The following is a 21094-nucleotide window of genomic DNA, read 5'->3' on the forward strand; positions in this document are numbered from 1 at the left end:
CCACCTCCGAGGAGTACAATTGAGTTGCATCCCATAATCTTTCTACATGGTATTAGTTTCTCCGCGATCTTCCTCGCTTCCGCTCCCCCGCAGCCGCCGCTCCTTCCCGTAGCCGCCGCTGCCACCTCCTCCAAACCCTAGTGCCACCGCCGCTACCTCCTCCGTAGCCACCGCTGCCACCTCCTCCAAACCATAGTGCCATTGTCGCTACCTCCTTCGTAGCCGCCGCTGCTATCTCCTCCAAACCCAAGTCGCCGCCGCTACTCCGACCTCATGCAGCCGCCGCCTCCTACTCCCCAAACCGTACCGCCGCCACCGCTACTCCTACCTCCTGTAGCCGCCGCCTACTCCCCAAACCCTACCTCCGCCGCTACTCCTACCTCTTGTAGCCGCCACCTACTCCCCAAACCCTACTGCCGCTGCTGCTACCGATCTACCGCAGCCGCCGCCGCCCCTCCCCTCTACTACCATCTAAACCCTAGCCACCCATCGCCACCCCCTCCTCCTCTCTGCCACCATGTCCCGCTCCAAGGCTGACCCTTCCGATGCTGGTTCCTTCGTCGGCGCCATGTTCACCTCCGAACGCCTCAACGAGCTCCACATCAAGGACCACGTACCCGTCGTCCTCGACCTCGACTTGCCATCCTACAACGCGTGGCGCACCTACTTCACGCTGCTGTTTCGCTCCTACCGTCTCATCAAGCACATTGACGGGAGTGTTGACATCCGTGATATGAAGCACGATGACGAGTGGCTCGCCGTGGACGCCTGCATCATCAAGTGGCTCTTCCTAACCATCTCCGCAGGTCTCTTCAACATGGTGAACACCCGTGACCCGTCGGCGTACGCCATGTGGACATGCCCGTGCGATCTCTTCCTTGACAATCAACTGCAACGTCGTGTTTTCCTCCAAGGGGAGTTCTTCACTATGCAGCAGAATGATCTCTCGAGCGACGACTACTGCACGCAGCTGAAGGTTCTTGCCGACGAGCTGTGCGACGTCGGCATGGCCATCGATGACTCCATCCTCCTCACCAACCTTCTTCAAGGCCTCCACCCCGACCTTGGCCAGTCCTCCGCCAACCTCTCCCTCGTCACGCCGACGTACGCCAGGGCGGTCACGTATCTTTGCATGGAGGAGAAGCGTCTTCGCCACTTCGCTCGGCAGGCGACGCAAACCGCCTTCCACATCAGCCTCGCCGCGGGCCACGGTGCGCCTTCCTCCCAACCTGTACCGCGTGCCCCTGCTCCGACACCGCCTCCTGCGCCCGCCCCCACGGGTGGCCGCAAGCAGAAGGGTCGCGGGGGTCGGGCCTGGAACACCAACCAGGCACCACGCCCTCCCGCGCCCGCCGCGACTCCTACCCCGCGCTGGCTGTCGGGGTACAACCCCTGGACGGGGGTGGTGCATGCTTATTCTAAGCCCATCCCCCGCCCTCCTGCTCCAGGCATCCTCGGCGTGTGCCCGGCCTTTCACCAGGCGCTACTGACCGCTCCCGCCCCTGGTCCCGCGGCATATGGTGGTACTGCGACCTACGATGGTCCCGTGGCCTATGGTGGTGCCGCGCCCTACGGTGGTCCTCGGGCCTACGGCGCATACGGCGGGACACACGGCGGTGCTTGGGATCCCGCTCTCTTCTCTGCCCTTCATGCCACCCCTTTACCGAGCAACTATGGTGGCGGTGGCGATTGGTACATGGACACCAGAGCCGCCACTCACATGGCTTCTAACCCCGGTATCCTCTCTCGTGCCTCTCCCTACCCCTTCAATTCTCATACCATGGTCGGTGATGGGTCCTCTCTTTCCATCACCCATCACGGTTCGTCCTCCCTTCCATTTCCCTCTTCATCTTTAACTCTTAACAATGTGCTTGTCTCACCATCCTTAATCAAAAACCTATGCTCTGTCATACTCTAACTCGTGAAAATCCTATCACTGTTGAGTTTGACGCTCTTGGTTTCTCTGTCAAGGATGCTCGCTCCCAGAGGGTTCTGCACCGATGAGATTCCCCCAATGATATCTACCCATGCGGTCCTATGACGAGTGGCGGTCCGGTTGCTCTCCATGCCGATGTCTCGCTTTGGCATGCTCGACTTGGTCATTCCGGCGCCGACGCTCTTCAAAAAATTTGGAGTACTTTTCCTTTTTCATGTAATAAATCAGCGGCGCACACTTGTCATGCTTGCCGTGTCGGAAAACACGTCCGCTTATCGTTTCCCTCATCTACATCAGTAGCCACTTTTCCATTTGATGTTATTCATTGCGATGTTTGGACATCTCCAGTGCCGAGTAATTCGGGCTTATCATATTATCTTGTGATTTTAGATGATTTTCTCATTTCACTTGGACTTTTCCGTTACGCCATAAATCCGACGTCGCCTCAACCGTCCACTCATTTTATGCTTACGTCCACACCCACTTTCATCGCACTATTGCTCATCTTCAAACGGACAACAGAAAAGAATTTGATAATCTTGCCATTCGCCACCTTCTCTCCACTGATGGCACCATCTTTCGCCTCACATGTCCATATACATCCCAGCAAAACGGTCGAGCAGAGTGTGTACTTTGCACCCTTAATGAGAGTGCTTGTGCATTGCTTTTCCATGCACAAATGCCCGCTAGGTTTTGGCCTGTTGCTCTCGCTACTGCCACGCTTTTGCTTAACATACGGCCTTGCAAACCACGCTGGCACTACACTCCTCATCATCTCTTGTTCGGGTCTCCTCCATCCTATGACGATCTTCATGTCTTCGGTTGCCTATGCTACCCCAACATAACCGCCACTGCTCCACACAAACTTGCTCCTCGGTCTCTCGCATGTGTGTTCCTTGGTTATCAACCCAACACCAAAGGCTTTCGCTGCTACGACCCCGTCTCCCGTCATGTGTTCATTTCGCGGCACGTTTACTTTGACGAGGCTGTTTTTTCTTTTGAGCAGGTTACTTCGACGGCGGCGACACCTCCGCAGACCGGCCCCTGTCGGTCGCGTGGCGCCCTTGCGCTCCCTGCACCGTGGCCACCTACTTCTTCGGTGGCCCGTCCGGTTTTCCCGACAGGACCCTCATCGTCGGCTGCGGTACAGCTGGCCTCATCTTCGTCTTCGTCGGTCCAGGAGGAGCTGACCTCCTCCCCGCTGGCCTCAACTCCATCCCATGCAGGCATGATGGCCTCTTCATCACATTTGGCCGCCGCCTCCCCCGTAGCGTCACCCCTTGTGGGGTCTCCTACGTCGGCTGCGGTCTCGCCCACCGACACGTCGCGCGGGGCGCCTTATACGCCGACTGCGGCCTCGCTCGCCGGTTCGTCGTTCCTGCCTGCGGTCTCACCCGCGTACACGTCATTGCCACCCGTGGCTCCGTCTGCGGACTCGTCGCCACCACTTTCTACGGCCTCACCGGCGGCCTCGCCCATTCCATCGGTGTCTGTGGACTCGTCGCCATCGTCCTCTGCGGCCTCACCAACGGCCACCTCGGTGCCTACGGTACCCTCCACGGCCTCGCCATCGTCGACCTCTGCCCTCGCGGCTATGGCTCCACCGCACTGACGGCATCGGCTCCTGCCTCACCATTCTATGGTGACGCGTGCTTGATACGTCTCCAACGTATCTATAATTTTTGATTGATCCATGCTATATTATCTACTGTTTTGGACATTATTGGGCTTTATTATCCACTTTTATATTATTTTTGGGACTAACCTATTAACTGGAGGCCCAGCCCACAATTGCTGTTTTTTGCTCGTTTTAGGGTTTCGAAGAAAAGGAATATCAAACGCAGTCCAAACGGAATGAAACCTTCGGAAACGTGATTTTCTCATCGAATACAACTCAGGAGGCTTGGACCCTACGTCAAGGCACATAACAGGAGGCCACGAGGTAGGGGGGTGCGCCCTACCCTACGAGGCACGCCCCCACCCTTGTGGGCCCCCTGTTGCTCCACCGACGTACTTCTTCCTTCTATATATACCCACGTACCCCCAAACGATCAGATACGGAGCCAAAACCCTAATTCCACCACCGCAACTTTCTGTATCCACGAGATCCCATCTTGGGGCCTGTTCCGGAGCTCCGCTAGAGGGGGCATCGATCACGGAGGGCTTCTACATCAACACCATAGTCTCTCCGATGAAGTGTGAGTAGTTTACTTCAGACCTACGGGTCCATAGTTAGTAGCTAGATGGCTTCTTCTCTCTTTTTGGATCTCAATACAATGTTCTTCCCCTCTCTTGTGGAGATCTATTCAATGTAATCTTATTTTTGCGGTGTGTTTGTTGAGACCGATGAATTGTGGGTTTATGATCAAGTCTATCTATGAATAATATTTGAATCTTCTCTGAATTCTTTTATGTATGATTGGTTATCTTTGCAAGTCTCTTCGAATTATCAGTTTGGTTTGGCCTACTAGATTGATCTTTCTTGCAATGGGAGAAGTGCTTAGCTTTGGGTTCAATCTTGCGGTGTCCTTTCCCGGTGACAGTAAGGGCAGCAAGGCACGTATTGTATTGTTGCCATCGAGGATAACAAGATGGGGTTTTCTTCATATTGCATGAGTCTATCCCTCTACATCATGTCATCTTGCTTAAGGCGTTACTCTGTCTTTAACTTAATACTCTAGATGCATGCTGGATAGCGGTCGATGAGTGGAGTAATAGTAGTAGATGCAGGCAGGAGTCGGTCTACTTGTCTCGGACGTGATGCCTATATATATGATCATACCTAGATATTCTCATAACTATGCTCAATTCTGTCAATTGCTCAATGGTAATTTGTTCACCCACCGTAGAATACTTATGCTCTCGAGAGAAGCCACTAGTGAAACCTATGGCCCCGGGTCTATCTTTATCATATCAATCTCCTACTACTTAGTTATTTACTTTGCTATTTACTTTGCCTTTATTTTACTTTGCATATTTATCATAAAAATACCAAAAATATTATCTTATCATATCTATCAGATCTCACTCTCGTAAGTGGCCCTATAGGGATTGACAACCCCTATTTGCGTTGGTTGCGAGGATTTATTTGTTTTGTGCAGGTGCGAGGGACTCACGCGTAGCCTCCTACTGGATTGATACCTTGGTTCTCAAAAACCGAGGGAAATACTTACGCTACTTTGCTGCATCATCCCTTCCTCTTCGGGGAAAACCAACGCAGTGCTAAAAGAGGTAGCAGTGCTAAGGACGGCATCCATCAGCCGAACCCTCGCTACCACAACCTCAGTGTTATGGCTATCTCTCCAGTACCGTGCTCGGTGTGCTCTACTTTGAGCGACCCGCACTGGCTCACGGCCATGCGCGCAGAGTATGATGCTCTTGTCGCCAACAGGATATGGACGCTGGTTCCTCACCCTCCCGGTGCCAACATCATTACCGGCAAATGGGTGTTTCGGCATAAACTTCTCCCGGATGGCTCCCTGGACAGGTACAAGGCTCGATGGGTCGTACGTGGATTTGCACAACCTGTCGGTGTTGATTTCTCGGAGACATTCTCTCCAGTTGTTAAACCCGCCACGATTCGTGTTGTTCTTCAGCTCGCCGCCTCTCGACACTGGCCTGTTCATTAGCTCGACATCAACAACGGTTTTCTCTATGGTCATCTTCAGGAGCGTGTTGTTTGTCAGCAGCCAGCTGGTTTGGTTGATCCCACTCGGCCTGATGATGTTTGCTTGCTCTCACGGTCTCTCTATGGCCTGAAACAGGCGCCTCATGCGTGGTATCAACGCATTGCAGCATTCCTCACTGCTCTTGGGTTTTGCAGCACCACCTCCGACACGTCGCTATTTGTGCTTCATCGAGCTGATCATGTTGCCATGCTTCTCCTATATGTTGATGATATCGTCATCACCGCCTCCCATGCGGACGTACTTCGCGACATCATTGGGTGCCTTGGTTCTTGCTACCTCTTGAGCATGCATTGGTTTTCCCTTGAAGAGGAAAGGTGATGCAGCAAAGTAGCGTAAGTATTTCCCTCGGTTTTTGAGAACCAAGGTATCAATCCAGTAGGAGACTACACGCAAGTCCCTCGTACCTGCACAAACAATCAAGAACCTTGCAACCAACGCGATAAAGGGGTTGTCAGTCCCTTCACGTCCACTTGGAAAAGTGATCTGATAAAGATAATAAGATAAATATTTTTGGTATTTTTGTTGTATAGATTGACAAGTAAAGATTGCAAAATGAACGGCACCAGAGATAGCTAGTTGACGGGAAATAATAGAATAATAGTGGGGGCCATAGGTTTCACTAGTGGCTTCTCTCAAGATAGAATAATCTACGGTGGGTGAACAAATTACTGTCGAGCAATTGATAGAAAAGCGAATAGTTATGAGAATATCTAGGCATAATCATGTATATAGGCATCACGTCCGTGACAAGTAGACCGAAACGATTCTGCATCTACTACTATTACTCCACATATTGACCGCTATCCAGCATGCATCTAGAGTATTAAGTTCATAAGAACATAGTAATGCATTAGGCAAGATGACATGAAGTAGAGGGATAAACTCAAGAAATATGATATAAACCCCATCTTTTTATCCTCGATGGCAACAATACAATATGTGCCTCGCTGCCCCTGCTGTCACTGGGAAAGGACACCGCAAGATTGAACCCAAAGCTAAGTGTCGGTGTCAAAACCGGCGGATCTCGGGTAGGGGGTCCCGAACTGTGCGTCTAAGGCTGATGGTAACAGGAGGTGGGGGACACAATGTTTACCCAGGTTCGGGCCCTCTCGATGGAGGTAATACCCTACTTCCTGCTTGATTGATCTTGATGATATGTGTATTACAAGAGTTGATCTACCACGAGATCGTAGAGGCTAAACCCTAGAAGCTAGCCTATGATTATGATTGTTGTTCTACGGACTAAACCCTCCGGTTTATAAAGACACCGGAGGGGGCTAGGGTTAGACAGAGTCGGTTACAGAGAAGGAGATCTACATATCTGAATCGCCAAGCTTGCCTTCCACACAATGGAGAGTTCCACCCAGACACGAGACGAAGCCTTCAATGTTGTATCTTCATAGTCCAATAGTCCGGCCAAAGTATATAGTCCGGCTGTCCAGGGACCCCCTAATCCAGGACTCCCTCAGTAGCCCCTGAACCAGGCTTCAATGACGATGAGTCCGGCGCACATATTGTCTTCGGCATTGCAAGGCGGGTTCCTTCTCCAAATACTCCATAGAAGATTTTGAACACAAGGATCGTGTCCAGCTCTGCAAAACAAATTCCACATACCACCGCAGAGAGTACAATACTCCACAAATCTAATTCGCTGACAACTTTTCCTAACGTGACACCATGCCATGATCCGTTCTTTATTCGAACCGTTCTCCCTAACCAGCTACTGCGCATGTCGCGAGGCGGTTTTATGGGCATGTCTTATCGAAGCAGAGATCGTGTCCCCCTATCTCGGGATTCTCATCAATACGGGTATGGGTAATCCAACCGCGTCTTTAGCGCGATGCTTGGGGAATAAGCGAGTTTACCGGGCAAGTGGGGAGGCGCTGGATCCCTGCCGCCTTTATAAGGAGATAAGGACTCCCCCTTTTCACCCACGCCTTCTTCTTCTGCTTATCCATTCCCCTCCGCTCGAGCCCCAGCGCCCAAGCGTTCGTCCTCTCCGGCCACAAAGGCCCTCCGAAAATGTCTGGATTCGGAGCAGGAGGCAAATGGATGGCCTCTACCATCCGAGAGAAGGATATTAAAAAGCTTCAGGAGGCCGGGTACCTGGCCCAGAAAATCAGCCACCGTCTCCCGACGGCAAGGCAGATCGTCCCTACTCCTGAACCCCACAAGAGGGTTGTTTTCCTCCCTCATTTTGTTCGCGGGCTGGGGTTTCCCCTCCACCCATTCGTTCGCGGCATCATGTATTACTATGGGATCGATTTTCATGATCTATCCCCCAATTCCTTCCTCAACATCTCGACGTTCATCGTCGTGTGCGAGGCCTTTCTCCGCATCTCGCCACACTTCGGCTTATGGCTGAAGATCTTTAATGTGAAGCCCAAGGTAGTGGGCGGTGAGCACGCCGAGTGCGGAGGCGCCATGGTGAGAAACATGACCAACGTCACATGGCCAAAAGGTACTTTCAATGATTCCGTCAAAGGGTGGCAGCAGCAGTGGTTTTACATCACTGAGCCGCGCGGCACGAAATGGGCCGCTGCTCCTGAATTCCGATCCGGAGCCCCCCTGCGGCTTATGTCCTGGCCCAAGAAGGGTCTGGATTGGTCTTCGTCCGACGAGTTGTCGGTGGTCCAGACGCGCGTCAAGAATATGGAAGACAAGGGTATCAAACTTGTCAATGTAGTCCAGGTGATGTTAGTTCACCGCATCCTTCCTTGTCAACACCGGGCTTGCAATTTATGGGAATTCGACCCGGCCAAGCATCAGACCCTGCGAGAGCTCTTTGGCTCCTCACACAAAGACATCTGGAAGGTGCTTTTTAAGTCCGGCAAATCATGGCTGGACTCAGCCGAGGACCGCGGGTACCACCTTTCCCGCCCTGCAAGTTCGGTAAGTCATTATAAGTTTTATTCGCATAACCCAAGGGAAACGCTTAATGTGTTTTCCACAACTCTCCTAGGGCTGGACGAAGAAGGTGGGGCAGATCTACTATCCGGCCCCACTACCTGAAGAACCGGCCTGCCCGCTTCTAACGAAGACGCTGGTCCCGGCGCCTTACAAGGCACCGAAGAAGAAGGCCGAGAGAGGGGCCAAGAAGACCAGGGGCGGCCTCTGTCATCGTGGCGCCTTGGACACGATATACGAAGACTCTAATGCCCGTTCTTCCTCCGAAGGGGACGAGGAGGAGGAGGAAGACGAATTCCCAGCGGGGGAAGAAAGAAAAGGACAACATCCACATCGTTGGAGGCGGAATCGCCTAAGAAGGGAAAAACTCCTCTTCCAGAGGAGTCCATCGCCGCTGATAGCAGCCCGGAGTGGGATCCCAGGGCTCAGCCCCTGGTGAACTCGTGAGTACATAAAATCCGAACACGTTTACGCGTCCAGGCTCATCATGGCATAATATTTTAATCTAGGCCATACTTTTTGCAGTCCGGCGAGGTCCCACGCCGAGCAATCCTCGTCGGAGGATTTGCTAGGCTCGGGCACTATGGAGAGTGGGACACCCCCGAAGGCCCCTTCCCCCAAACATGTGAATGACACCGAGGCTTTGTCCTAGGAGGACCCAGGCCAAGGAGGGGGGGGGGGAGATTGTAAAGGTGGCGCCAGGAGGTCAAACTTCAGGGGCCGGACACATGGGAGAGAAGGCTCCCATGGGCGTCATCGGCGGGAGCCATCTTGAATTCGGCCCCCAGCCGGACGCAATTCCGGAGACCAATATGGTTCCAGAATCAGGCAGGCTACCTCCCTCGGCTAAAGGGGGTGTACCTGTTCCACCGGCAACCTCTGTCCAACCAGAGGTGCTGGATACTTTATTGGTGGCGCTGAAAAGAGCCTCCATCGTCGATAAACAGTGATTGAGAAGATTCAGTCCGCGGAAAGTGGACTAAATGAAGCCTGTATTAGCCTTATAAGAGGCTTTGAGGTATGTTTTATGAGGTTTCGAAGAGTGTCACAGTATAGATAGTAGCCCCTGATATATTGTTCGGTGAGAGAAAGAACCGGATAGAGGATCAAATCTATGTTTGCAGCAGACTCACTTGATGACATTTACCTCTCTTCTGTTATAAACATGCGTCTGTAGCGACTGCCGCCTCTCATACTGCAAAGGTCTCTGGACCAAATCAAAGTCTGGAGTGGGCCACAGAAGAATTGGGCCAGTTGAAAAGGCAGTTGGAGGATAAACAAGGTATGCACAAACCTTGCTCATGTTCAGTGCGAACGAATTTAAAATATGTTTTGTGATTTGCGCCAGGGGCGATGATCGAAGTCGAGGCTCTTAAGAAGGCTGTTGCCGAGGCCGAGAGAAAGGCAGCCGCAGAGCGGGCTCTTCGTGAGAAGCACGAGTCCAGGGTTATTGAAGCTGAGAAGGAGCTTCAAGAGGTCGTGAAAAGATGCGAGGCCTTGGAGCAGAGTCTAACGGAGAAAGAATCCGAACTTGCCAAGGCTCATCAGGCCGCATGCGATGCCCAGGGGGAAACCCAAGGTGCCCTGCAGGAGATCCAAGACGCGAGGAAGATCGCGGTGGGTAAGGCTTGTTCCATGTAAGGCAAGTATTTGGGGAGAGAATCATGTTTCTAATCTTGAGTTCGGATTTCTCCAGGGGTATTTGCGGAGCTGCCACGCAGCGTATCTGATGCTGCACAATTCTACCGAGCCGAAGAAAGGAACACTTCGGATAAGCTCTTCTGGTCACAGTATCTAGCACCGAATTATCGGGTGCCTTTTGCCGATCAACTGAAACAGCTGATCGAACTATAGAAGGCGGCCGAGCTAGCCATGAAGGATTTGATTATCCGGCTATGGCCCACTGAGCCGATTCCAGGCAGCTACTTTGGGCTCGTGAAGCGGCTTGCGAGTGCCTACCCTCGACTGGACGTCGTCAAGCGGCCGGTCTGTATAGAGGGTGCACGAATGGACTTCGCCCGTGCAAAGGTGCACTAGGGGAAGATGGATGCTCAAAAGCTGGTGACCGAGGGACCGTCGGAGGGAAAGGAGCACCGCAAGCCTGAGTTATATTATGAAAGTGTCCTGAAAGGATCCTGCCTTGCGGCGGAGCAATGCACCAAGGACACTATATTACCATGAATACAATCATGTTGTCCTTTGTAATGTTGAACAAGGTCATTTCTATTATTTATTGCCTGTTATATGAAAGTTTATCCTCCTGCGCGGCCGTTTTATATATTAATCCTGAGAGTTGGCCACTCGTCGGCTTCTGCCCCCACGTAGGAAGTACGGGGGTGTTCGGGATAAACCTGATCACTCTTTATCCCAGTTTTGGGTCCTTCGAAGGAGGTGTTCAGCACAACGAACCAGGCAATCAGACTATAGGGCTTTATCACTCTCACTTAGCCATAGGAGCTTTAGAAAAGGAAGGTAGGCACAGCCCCTGGTGTTCGGAAGACCACACGAGGGGCTCTATAAGCACCTGATCGGAAGAAAAGCCGATCCATCGCATGCTGCATTGGTTATGGCATTATGCGGGAGGAATCCTTAAAGATTTTACAACCTCTCGAACAGCTGACCAGCTCTCGCTATATCACGACAGTCAGTTTTCGGCTTTCTCTACTGAGGTGCTCGTTCGGAAGAACCGGGACACAATCGTAGTTGTTCTCCCTGTGCCACCTTAGCCGATATAGCAGAACGTAAGGCAGCAAAACATGGGAGCCGGGAAAACCCAACATTTGACCCAAGACATGATTCGGAGCTGATGCATATAATGCTATAAGTTCGGGGTGCCAAACTACCATGAAGGTGCTCGGACTTTATTGCCGTATTATGGGTAAAACGAAGCCCCTGGCATATTAAGGCATATCATGGTGTACGGATGCCATTTGACAAAAGAATTTCAATAAGAGATAACGACAGATAAGTGTCATATAAATCCACATGTTGTTTTTGAATAATACGTCGATGCGTATGAGTACATGTAAAGTAATAAAAAGAGAAAGTGACTGCGGAACATACTGAGGCCAGGCGGGAAGAAGTTGTGTGCGGATCCTGAGTGCAGTCGGATGGTCATGGAGGGGAATATCTAAGGGTTCCCTTGCGTGTTCGAGCTGTTTCCATATCGCCAGTCCTTGCCTGGGCAAAAATGAACCTATAAAGAAAATGCAAGATGTGTTTGTGTGTCGCAGAGCGGTTGAGCCGCAGTATGTGGCCTCTCCTGGCTTTCGCCGGAGTGATTAATTGAGCTCTGGACGAGCCGGGTTATCCTGCCGCGAAGTAGTTCGGAGTCCTTTGGCGGTGTCCGGGAGCTTGGTCGTCGACTCAAGGTTCGATTGAAAGGTGCCACTCGTTGCTTCTGATGTTAAAGCAGCGGTATACTCTTTGGTACCGAGGGGGAGTTGGGCCTTGCCATTAACCGTGATTACGCTGCGCGGACCGGGCATCTTGAGCTTACGGTAGGCATAATGTGGCACCGCATTGAATCGAGCGAACGTGGTTCGTCTGAGAAGTGCCTGATAATCACTGCGAAAGGGGACGATGTCGAAGATTAACTCTTTGGCACGGTAATTGTCCGGTGATCCGAAGACTACCTCAAGGGCAATGGAGCCTGTACAGCTGGCCTCCACACCAGGTATAATACCTTTAAAGGTGGATTTAGTGGGCTTTATTACCGAATGATCGATGCCCATCTTGCGCACTGTGTCCTGGTAAAGCAGGTTTAGACTGCTGCCTCCGTCCATAAGGGACTCGTGTGAGGTGGAACCCGTCAATTATTGGGTCGAGGACTAGTGCGGCTGAATTGCCCTGATTGGTGTTAACCGGACGATCCGTGCAGTTGAAGGTGATCGGCCCTAGTTTATATTGTGGGGCGACTGGTTCCGTTAAGTCGACATCCCTAAGGGTGCGCATCCGGTCCGGGTTGGGAGTGTGGGTTGCGTTTACCACGTTCACCGTTTGGATTTTCAGGGGAGATTTCTTTTGCCCTCCTATATTCGGTGATCTGGGCTCCATGTTGCCATAATCGCTTTGAGACCCCTTCTCCTTGTTTTCGGCACCTGACCTGCCGGCTTATTTGAAGACCCAGCATTCTCTGTTGGTATGATTGGCTGGTGTTCCCGGGGTGCCATGAATTTGGCATGGACGGTCGAGTATGCGGTCCAGACTGGACGAGCTCGAATTGTCATTTTTGAATTGCCTTTTCCGCTGACCGGACTTAGAGCCACTAAATCCGGCATTGACTGTCGTATCTTCGGCATTACCACTATTTTTGCGACACTTGTGTTTGTTGGGTCGGGGTTTGCCGTTGCTATCTCTGGCCTCTGATGTGCCAGGATTGCTTGCTGTGTTGTTGCTACGGGCCAACTAGCTATCCTCACCCGTGCAAAAGCGGGTCATGAGTGTCGTGAGGGCTGCCATGGATTTTGGCTTCTCTTGGCCGAGATTTCGGGCAAGCCACTCGTCACGGATGTTATGTTTAAAGGCCGCCAGGGCTTTGGCATCCGGACAGTCGACAATTTGGTTATTTTTAGTTAGGAACCGAGTCTAGAATTTCCTGGCCGACTCTCCGGGCTGTTGGGTTATGTGACTTAAATCATCAGCATCCGGTGGTTGCACATAAGTGCACTGGAGCTTGTCCAGGAATGCGTCTGCCAGGTTCTCCCAACTTCTGATGGAGTTTGTCAGCAAGCTATTCAGCCAATGCCGAGCCGGCCCTTTGAGTTTTAGTGGGAGATGCATGATGGCGTGTAGATCATCCCCGCGGGCCATGTGAATGTGGATGAAGAAATCCTCTACCATACCGCGGGGTCTTTAGTACCATCATATGATTCAATGTTCACGGGTTTAAACCCTTCTAGGAATTCAGGATCCATTACGTCATCAGTGAAGCATAGGGGGTGTGCGCGCCTCTGTGCCGGGCTATATCACAACACAGTTCATACGAGTCTTGTCTGCTATATTCGGCCCGGCCGGATTTGCTTTTAGTATATCCGGCATGACGGTCGTCGTCACGCATTGGGGCGCGCCCCCGTGATCCGTAGATCGATCTTGTATGTCCTGCTTTGTTTTCCAATACGTCTCACAGGTCCTGCGTGTAGCCCCGGGCCTTGGTGTTTTTGTTTGACTGGCGACGGGGTGCGGGCTGGACTTCGGGCTGATACGCCACTTTGTCTCGGCCACTGATAACCCACAAGTATAGGGGATCGCAACAGCTTTCAAGGGTAGAGTATTCAACCCAAATTTATTGATTCGACACAAGGGGAGCCAAAGAATATTCTCAAGTATTAGCAGCTGAGTTGTCAATTCAACCACACCTAGAAACTTAGTATCTGCAACAAAGTGTTTAGTAGCACAGTAATATGATAGTAGTGGTAACGGCAACAAAAGTAAAGACATCAAAAGTAATGTTTTTGGTATTTTGTAGTGATTGTAACAGTAGCAGCGGGAAAGTAAATAAGCGTAAACCAGTATATGGAAAACTCGTAGGCACCGGATCAGTGATGGATAATTATGCCGGATGCGGTTCATCATGTAACAGTCATAACATAGGGTGACACAGAACTAGCTCCAATTCGTCAATGTAATGTAGGCATGTATTCCGTATATAGTCATACGTGCTTATGGAAAATAACTTGCATGACATCTTTTGTCCTACCCTCCCGTGGCAGCGAGGTCCTATTGGAAACTTAGGGATATTAAGGCCTCCTTTTAACAGAGAACCGGAACAAAGCATTAGCACATAGTGAACACATGAACTCCTCAAACTACGGTCATCACCGGTAAGTATCCCGATTATTGTCACTTCGGGGTTAACGGATCATAACACATAATAGGTGACTATAGACTTGCAAGATAGGATCAAGAACTCTCATATATTAATGAAAACTAACTCGATTACATGATAAATCTCATCCAACCCATCACGGTCCAGCAAGCCTACGATGGAATTACTCACGCATGGTGGTGAGCATCATGAAATTGGTGATGGAGGATGGTTGATGATGATGACGGCGATGAATCCCCCTCTCCGAAGCTCCAAACGGACTCCAGATCAGCCCTCCCAAGAGGTTTTAGGGCTTGGCGGCGGCTCCGTATCGTAAAACGCGATGATTTCTTCTCTCTGATTTTTTCTCTCCGAAAGCAAATATATAGAGTTGGAGTTGGCGTCAGAGGGTCTCCAGGGGGCCCACGAGGTAGGGGGCGCCCTAGGGGGGGCCACCCTCGTGAGAAGGGTGTGGGCCCCCTGGTCTTTATATTTGGCGAGGATTTTTTTTCTAAGACCTCCCATGGAGTTTCAGGTCATCCCGAGAACATTTATTTTCTGCACATAAAACAACATCATGGCAATTCTGCTGAAAATATCGTCAGTCCGGGTTAGTTCCTTTCAAATCATACAAATTAGAGTCGAAAACAAGGGCAAAAGTGTTTGGAAAAGTAGATACGACGGAGCCGTATCAACTCCCCAAGCTTAAACCCTTGCTTGTCCTCAAGCAATTCAGTTGACAAACTGAAAGAAAGAAAGAAAAACTTTTACAAACTCTGTTTTATCTTGTTGTTGTAACTATGTCAAGCGAGCATTCAAGTTTTCAGCATAAATCATAACTAACCACATTTGCAATAATTCTCAGGTCTCATAATTACTCATATCAATAGCATAATCAACTAGCAAGTCATAATAATAAATCTCGGATGACAACACTTTCTCAAAACAATCATAATATGATATAACAAGATGATATCTCGCTAGCCCTTTCTGAGACCGCAAAACATAAATGCAGAGCACCTTTAAAGATCAAGGAATGACTAGACATTGTAATTCATGGTAAAAGAGATCCAATCATAGTCATACCCAACATAGATTAATAGTAACGAATGCAAATGACAGTTGTGCTCTCCAGCTAGTGCTTTTTAATAAGAGGGTGATGACTCAACATAAAAGTAAATGGATAGGCCCTTCGCAGAGGGAAGCAGGGATTTGTAGAGGTGCCAGAGCTTGGTTTTGCAATAGAGATAAATTGTATTTTGAGCGGTATAGTTTCATTGTCAACGTAAAAACTAAGAGATGGCGATATCTTCCATGCTAAACACATTATAGGCGTTTCCCAAATAGAATGGTAAAGTTTATACTCCCCCTCCACCAACAAACATCAATCCATGGCTTGCTCGAAACAACGAGTGCCTCCAACATACATCAGGTCCCAGGGGGAGTTCTGTTTGCAATTAATTTTGATTTAGTTTGCATAAAGCATGGGACTGAGCATCCCGGTGACCAGCCCTTTTCTCGTGAGTGAGGAGCGGAGTCCGCTCCTCTTGAGAATAACCCGCCTAACACGGAAGTTAAGGACAGCCTTTGTTGATACATGAGCTATTCGAGCTTACAAAACAGAATGTTTATTTGAAGGTTTAGAGTTTGGCACATACAAATTTACTTGGAATGGCAGGTAGGTACCGCATATAGGAAGGTATAGTGGACTCATCTGGAATAACTTTGGGGTTTAAGGGATTGGATGCATGATGACCCACAAGTATAGGGGATCTATCGTAGTCCTTTCGATAAGTAAGAGTGTCGAACCCAACGAGGAGCAGAAGGAAATGATAAGCGGTTTTCAGCAAGGTATTCTCTGCAAGTACTAAAATAAGTGGTAACAGATAGTTTTGTGATAGGATAAATTATAGTGAGCAACAAGTAACAAGAGTAAATAAAGTGCAGCAAGGTGGCCCAATCCTTTTGTAGCAAAGGACAAGCCGGAACAAACTCTTATAATAGGAAAAGCGCTCCCGAGGACACATGTGAATATAATCTTCTACCAATTAAACCAACTAGCATCAACTACAAGGAGTAATCAACACTACTAGCAACCTACTAGCACCAATCCCGGACTATGAGACAAGAATTGGATACAAGAGATGAACTAGGGTTTGGAGATGAGATGGTGCTGGTGAAGATGTTGATGGAGATTGCCCTCTCCCGATGAGAGGAGCGTTGGTGATGACGACAGTGATGATTTCCCCCTCCGGGAGGGAAATTTCCCCGACAGAACAGCTTTGTCGGAGCTCTAGATTGGATCCGCCAAGGTTCCGCCTCGTGGCAGCGGAGTCTCGTCCCAAAAAGTTCCTCCTTATTTTTTTCTCATTGAAAGACTTCATATAGGAGAAGATGGACGTCGGAGAGCCACCAGGGGGCCCACGAGGTAGGGGGCGCGCCCTAGGGGGGGCGCCCCCACCCTCGTGAGAAGGGTGTGGGCCCCCCGGCCTTCATCTTTTGCGAGGATTTTTCTTTATTTATTTTAAGACGTTCCGTGGAGTTTCTGGACTTTTGGAGTTGCGCAGAATAAGTCTCTAATATTGGCTCCTTTTCCAGCCCAGAATTCCAGATGTCGGCATTCTCCCTCTATGTAAACCTTGTAAAATAAGAGAGAATAGCCATAAGTGTTGTGACATAAAGTGAAATAACAGTCCATAATGCAATAAATATCAATATAAAAGCATGATGCAAAATGGACGTATCAACTCCCCCAAGCTTAGACTTCGCTTGTCCTCAAGCGAAAAGCCGATAAAAATAAATATGTCCTCATGTTTAGAGGTAGAGGCATCGATAAAAAAATAAAATACGGACATGAAGGCATCATGATTATTCTCATAACAGCAACTTATAAAGATTTTGTCATATGATTACTTATGTTCAAGTGATGATCTATTCACAATGCAAAAGTATCAATCATAAACCTTATTGGTCTCCAACAAACTATAATCCCAGTCATTGAAGCAATTGCAATTTATCATAACATCGGAAAGAGTCTATGTCAGAGCTAAAAAGCAAGTCCACATACTCAACTATCATTTAGTCCTCCATAATTGCTAACACTCACGCAATACTTGTGGTTACATAGTTTTAATAGGACACAAAGAAAGATAGGGGCTTATAGTTTTGCCCCACAAGCTTTTACCTCAAGGGTAATGTCAACAATAATGGTTCATGCTCCCCTACATCCAATTAGATATATATATCATGTTCTTTCCAACATGCTGAGCTTGCCAAAGGATAAAATGAAAAAGGAAAGGTGAAGATCACCATGACTCTTGCATAAGGTAGAAGATAATAATAAAGGATAGGCCCTTCGCAGAGGGAAGCAGAGGTTGCCATGCGCTTTTATGGTTGGATGCACAAAATCTGAATGCGAAAGAACGTCACTTTATATTGCCCCTTGTGATATGAACCTTTATTATGCAGTCCGTCGCTTTTATTACGTCCACATCACAAGATCGTATAAATCTTATTTCTCCCACACCAATCAATCATACATATTTAGAGCAATTTTTATTGCTTTGCACCGATGACAACTTACTTGAAGGATCTTACTCAATCCATAGGTAGATATGGTGGACTCTCATGGCAAAACTGGTTTAGGGATTTTGGAAGCACAAGTAGTATTTCTACTTGGTGTTGAGAATTTGGCTAGCATGAGGGGGAAAGGCAAGCTCAACAAGTTAGAGGAACCATGACAACATACTTTATCTCAGATATAAGAAACACATAACTCATTACGTTGTCTTCCTTGTCCAACATCAACTCTTTAGCATGTCATATTTTAATGAGTGCTCCCAATCATAAAAGATGTCAATGATAATATATCTATATGTGAAAACCTCTCTTTCCTTATTACTTCCTATTAATTGCAACAATGACCAAAGCTATGTCTGCCAACTCCCAACAACTTTTAATCATCACACTCTTTCTATGTGAAGTCATTACTCACAATAAGATCAATATGAACTTTTTGTTTCTTTTTATTCTTTTTCTCTTTTCTTTATTCACCCAAGATCATGGCAAAATAATCAATCCCTTGACTCAACACTAATTTTTATTATATATAACTCACAGACTCGATTACATAGAGTGATCATAAAGCAAAACTCAAAACTAGATCATGCCATAAACTTTATTCTACTAGATCAAGATACTACTAATAGGATCGAACTAAGAAAAACGATAAAGATAGGAGTTGTGATTGTGATACAATACCGGGGCACCTCCCCCAAGCTTGGCAGTTGCAAGGGGAGTGCCCATACCCATGTGATTATATCTCCTTTGTCGGTGAAGAAGGTGGTGGTGACGGATAATCGCACATCGAGCGTAAGAGGTCCTCCAGCTTGCGAATAATGGCCTTGAGTGCGACAATATGCTCCTTCAACAAAATATTTTCTTGTGTGAGATACCTGTTTTGTATACGAGATAACTCAATCATCTTGAAAGCTTCGATCTCGGTTGGGGTAAGAAGGTTATGATCAAGTTGAAGGATGTCTTTTGCTGCCGGAGCTTGATCCTCCGTGGCCTTCTTGATCCTCTCATCCTTGTTGACCCTCGTGGGATCTTCCCTCTACAGATCTATCTTCATTAGCCAAGCATCGTGGTCACCATTGTTGGAGGAGGGAAACGACATGATGCCTAGCCTGCGAAACCCTGACAGAAAACAGCTCGAAACAAGAATAGAGGAGGTTTGCATGATACGGGAGTCAAAACCTCCGGGAGATTATATAATGAATTTTTACCGACTAAAATACGTAACGTGCAAGAAAACAAAGTTCGTAAGGCACACGAGGTGCTCACGAGGTAGGGGGCACGCCCAGGGGGGTAGGGCGCGCCCTCCACCCTCGTGTCCTTCCCAGACTGCTGCTTATTTTTCTATTTTTCTACATATTCCAAAACGGAGAAATATTGCCTTGAAAATTGTTTTGGAGTCGGTTTACTTACCGTACCACATACCTATTCCTTTTCGGAGTCTGAAACGTTTCAGAAAGTGTTCTTTATGTATTCCTCCAGGGTTACGATTTCAATAATATTGGTTTCAACATTTATGGGATTACCTGAGATATAATGTTTAATTCTTTGACCGTTTACCACCTTCGGATTTGTGCCCTCGAAGTTGTTGATTTTTATGGCACCGGAACGATAGACCTCCTCGATAACGTAGGGGCCTTCCCATTTAGAGAGAAGTTTTCCTGCAAAAAATCTTAAACAAGAGTTGTATAGCAATACATAGTCACCTACATTAAACTCACGCTTTTGTATCCTTTTGTCATGCCATCTTTTAACTTTTTCCTTAAACAACTTGGCATTTTCATAAGCTTGGGTTCTCCATTCATGAAGTGAGCTGATATCAAATAACCTCTTCTCACCGGCAAGTTTAAAATCATAGTTGAGTTCTTTAATAGCCCAATATGCCTTATGTTCTAGTTCGAGAGGGAAGTGACATGCTTTTCCATAAACCACTTTATACGGAGACATACCCATAGGATTTTTGTATGCAGTTCTATATGCCCATAATGCATCATCAAGTTTCTTAGACCAATTCTTTCTAGACCTATTAGCAGTCTTTTGCAAAATTAATTTGAGCTCTCTATTGCTCAACTCTACTTGACCACTAGACTGTGGGTGATAAGGAGATGCAATTCTATGATTAACATCATATTTAGCAAGCATTTTATGGAAAGCACCATGAATAAAGTGTGAACCACCATCAGTCATTAAATATCTAGGGACTCCAAACCTCGGAAAAATAACTTCTTTAAGCATTTTAATAGAAGTGTTATGATCAGCACTACTAGTTGGAATAGCTTCTACCCACTTAGTAACATAATCAACAGCAACTAGCATATGTGTGTATCCATTAGAGGCAGGAAAAGGTCCCATATAATCAAAGCCCCAAACATCAAATGGTTCAATAACAAGTGAATAATTCATAGGCATTTCTTGGCGTCTACTAATATTACCAATTCTTTGACATTCATCACAAGACAAGACAAACTTACGGGCATCCTTGAAGAGAGTAGGCCAATAAAAACCATATTGCAGTACCTTATGTGCAGTTCTATCTCCAGCGTGGTGTCCTCCATAAGACTCGGAATGACACTTGTGTAGGATCTGTTCCTGTTCATGCTCAGGTACACAACGTCTAATAACACCATCTACTCCTTCTTTATAAAGATGTGGGTCATCCCAAAAGTAATGTCTCAAGTCATAGAAGATTTTTTTCTTTTGCTGGTATGTGAAGCTAGGTGGAATAAACTTAGCAACAATATAATTAGCATAATCAGCATACCATGGAGTACTACGAGAAGTACTTATAACATTTAATTGTTCATCAGGAAAGTCATCATTAATAGGTAGTGGGTCATCAAGAATATTTTCTAACCTAGACAAGTTGTCTGCAACGGGGTTCTCAGCTCCCTTTCTATCAACAGTATGCAAATCAAATTCTTGTAGCAAGAGAACCCATCTAATAAGTCTAGGTTTAGCATCTTTCTTTTCCATAAGGTATTTAATAGCAGCATGATCAGTTTGAATAGTTACTTTAGAATCAACAATATAAGATCTGAACTTATCACAAGCAAATACAACTGCTAAAAGCTCTTTTTCAGTAGTAGCATAATTACTTTGAGCATTGTCTAGAGTCTTACTAGCATAATGAATAACATTTAATTTCTTATCAACTCTTTGCCCTAGAACAACACCTACAGC

This window comes from Triticum urartu, chromosome 5, assembly GCF_003073215.2.
Source record: "Triticum urartu cultivar G1812 chromosome 5, Tu2.1, whole genome shotgun sequence".
Taxonomy (NCBI): Eukaryota; Viridiplantae; Streptophyta; class Magnoliopsida; order Poales; family Poaceae; genus Triticum; species Triticum urartu.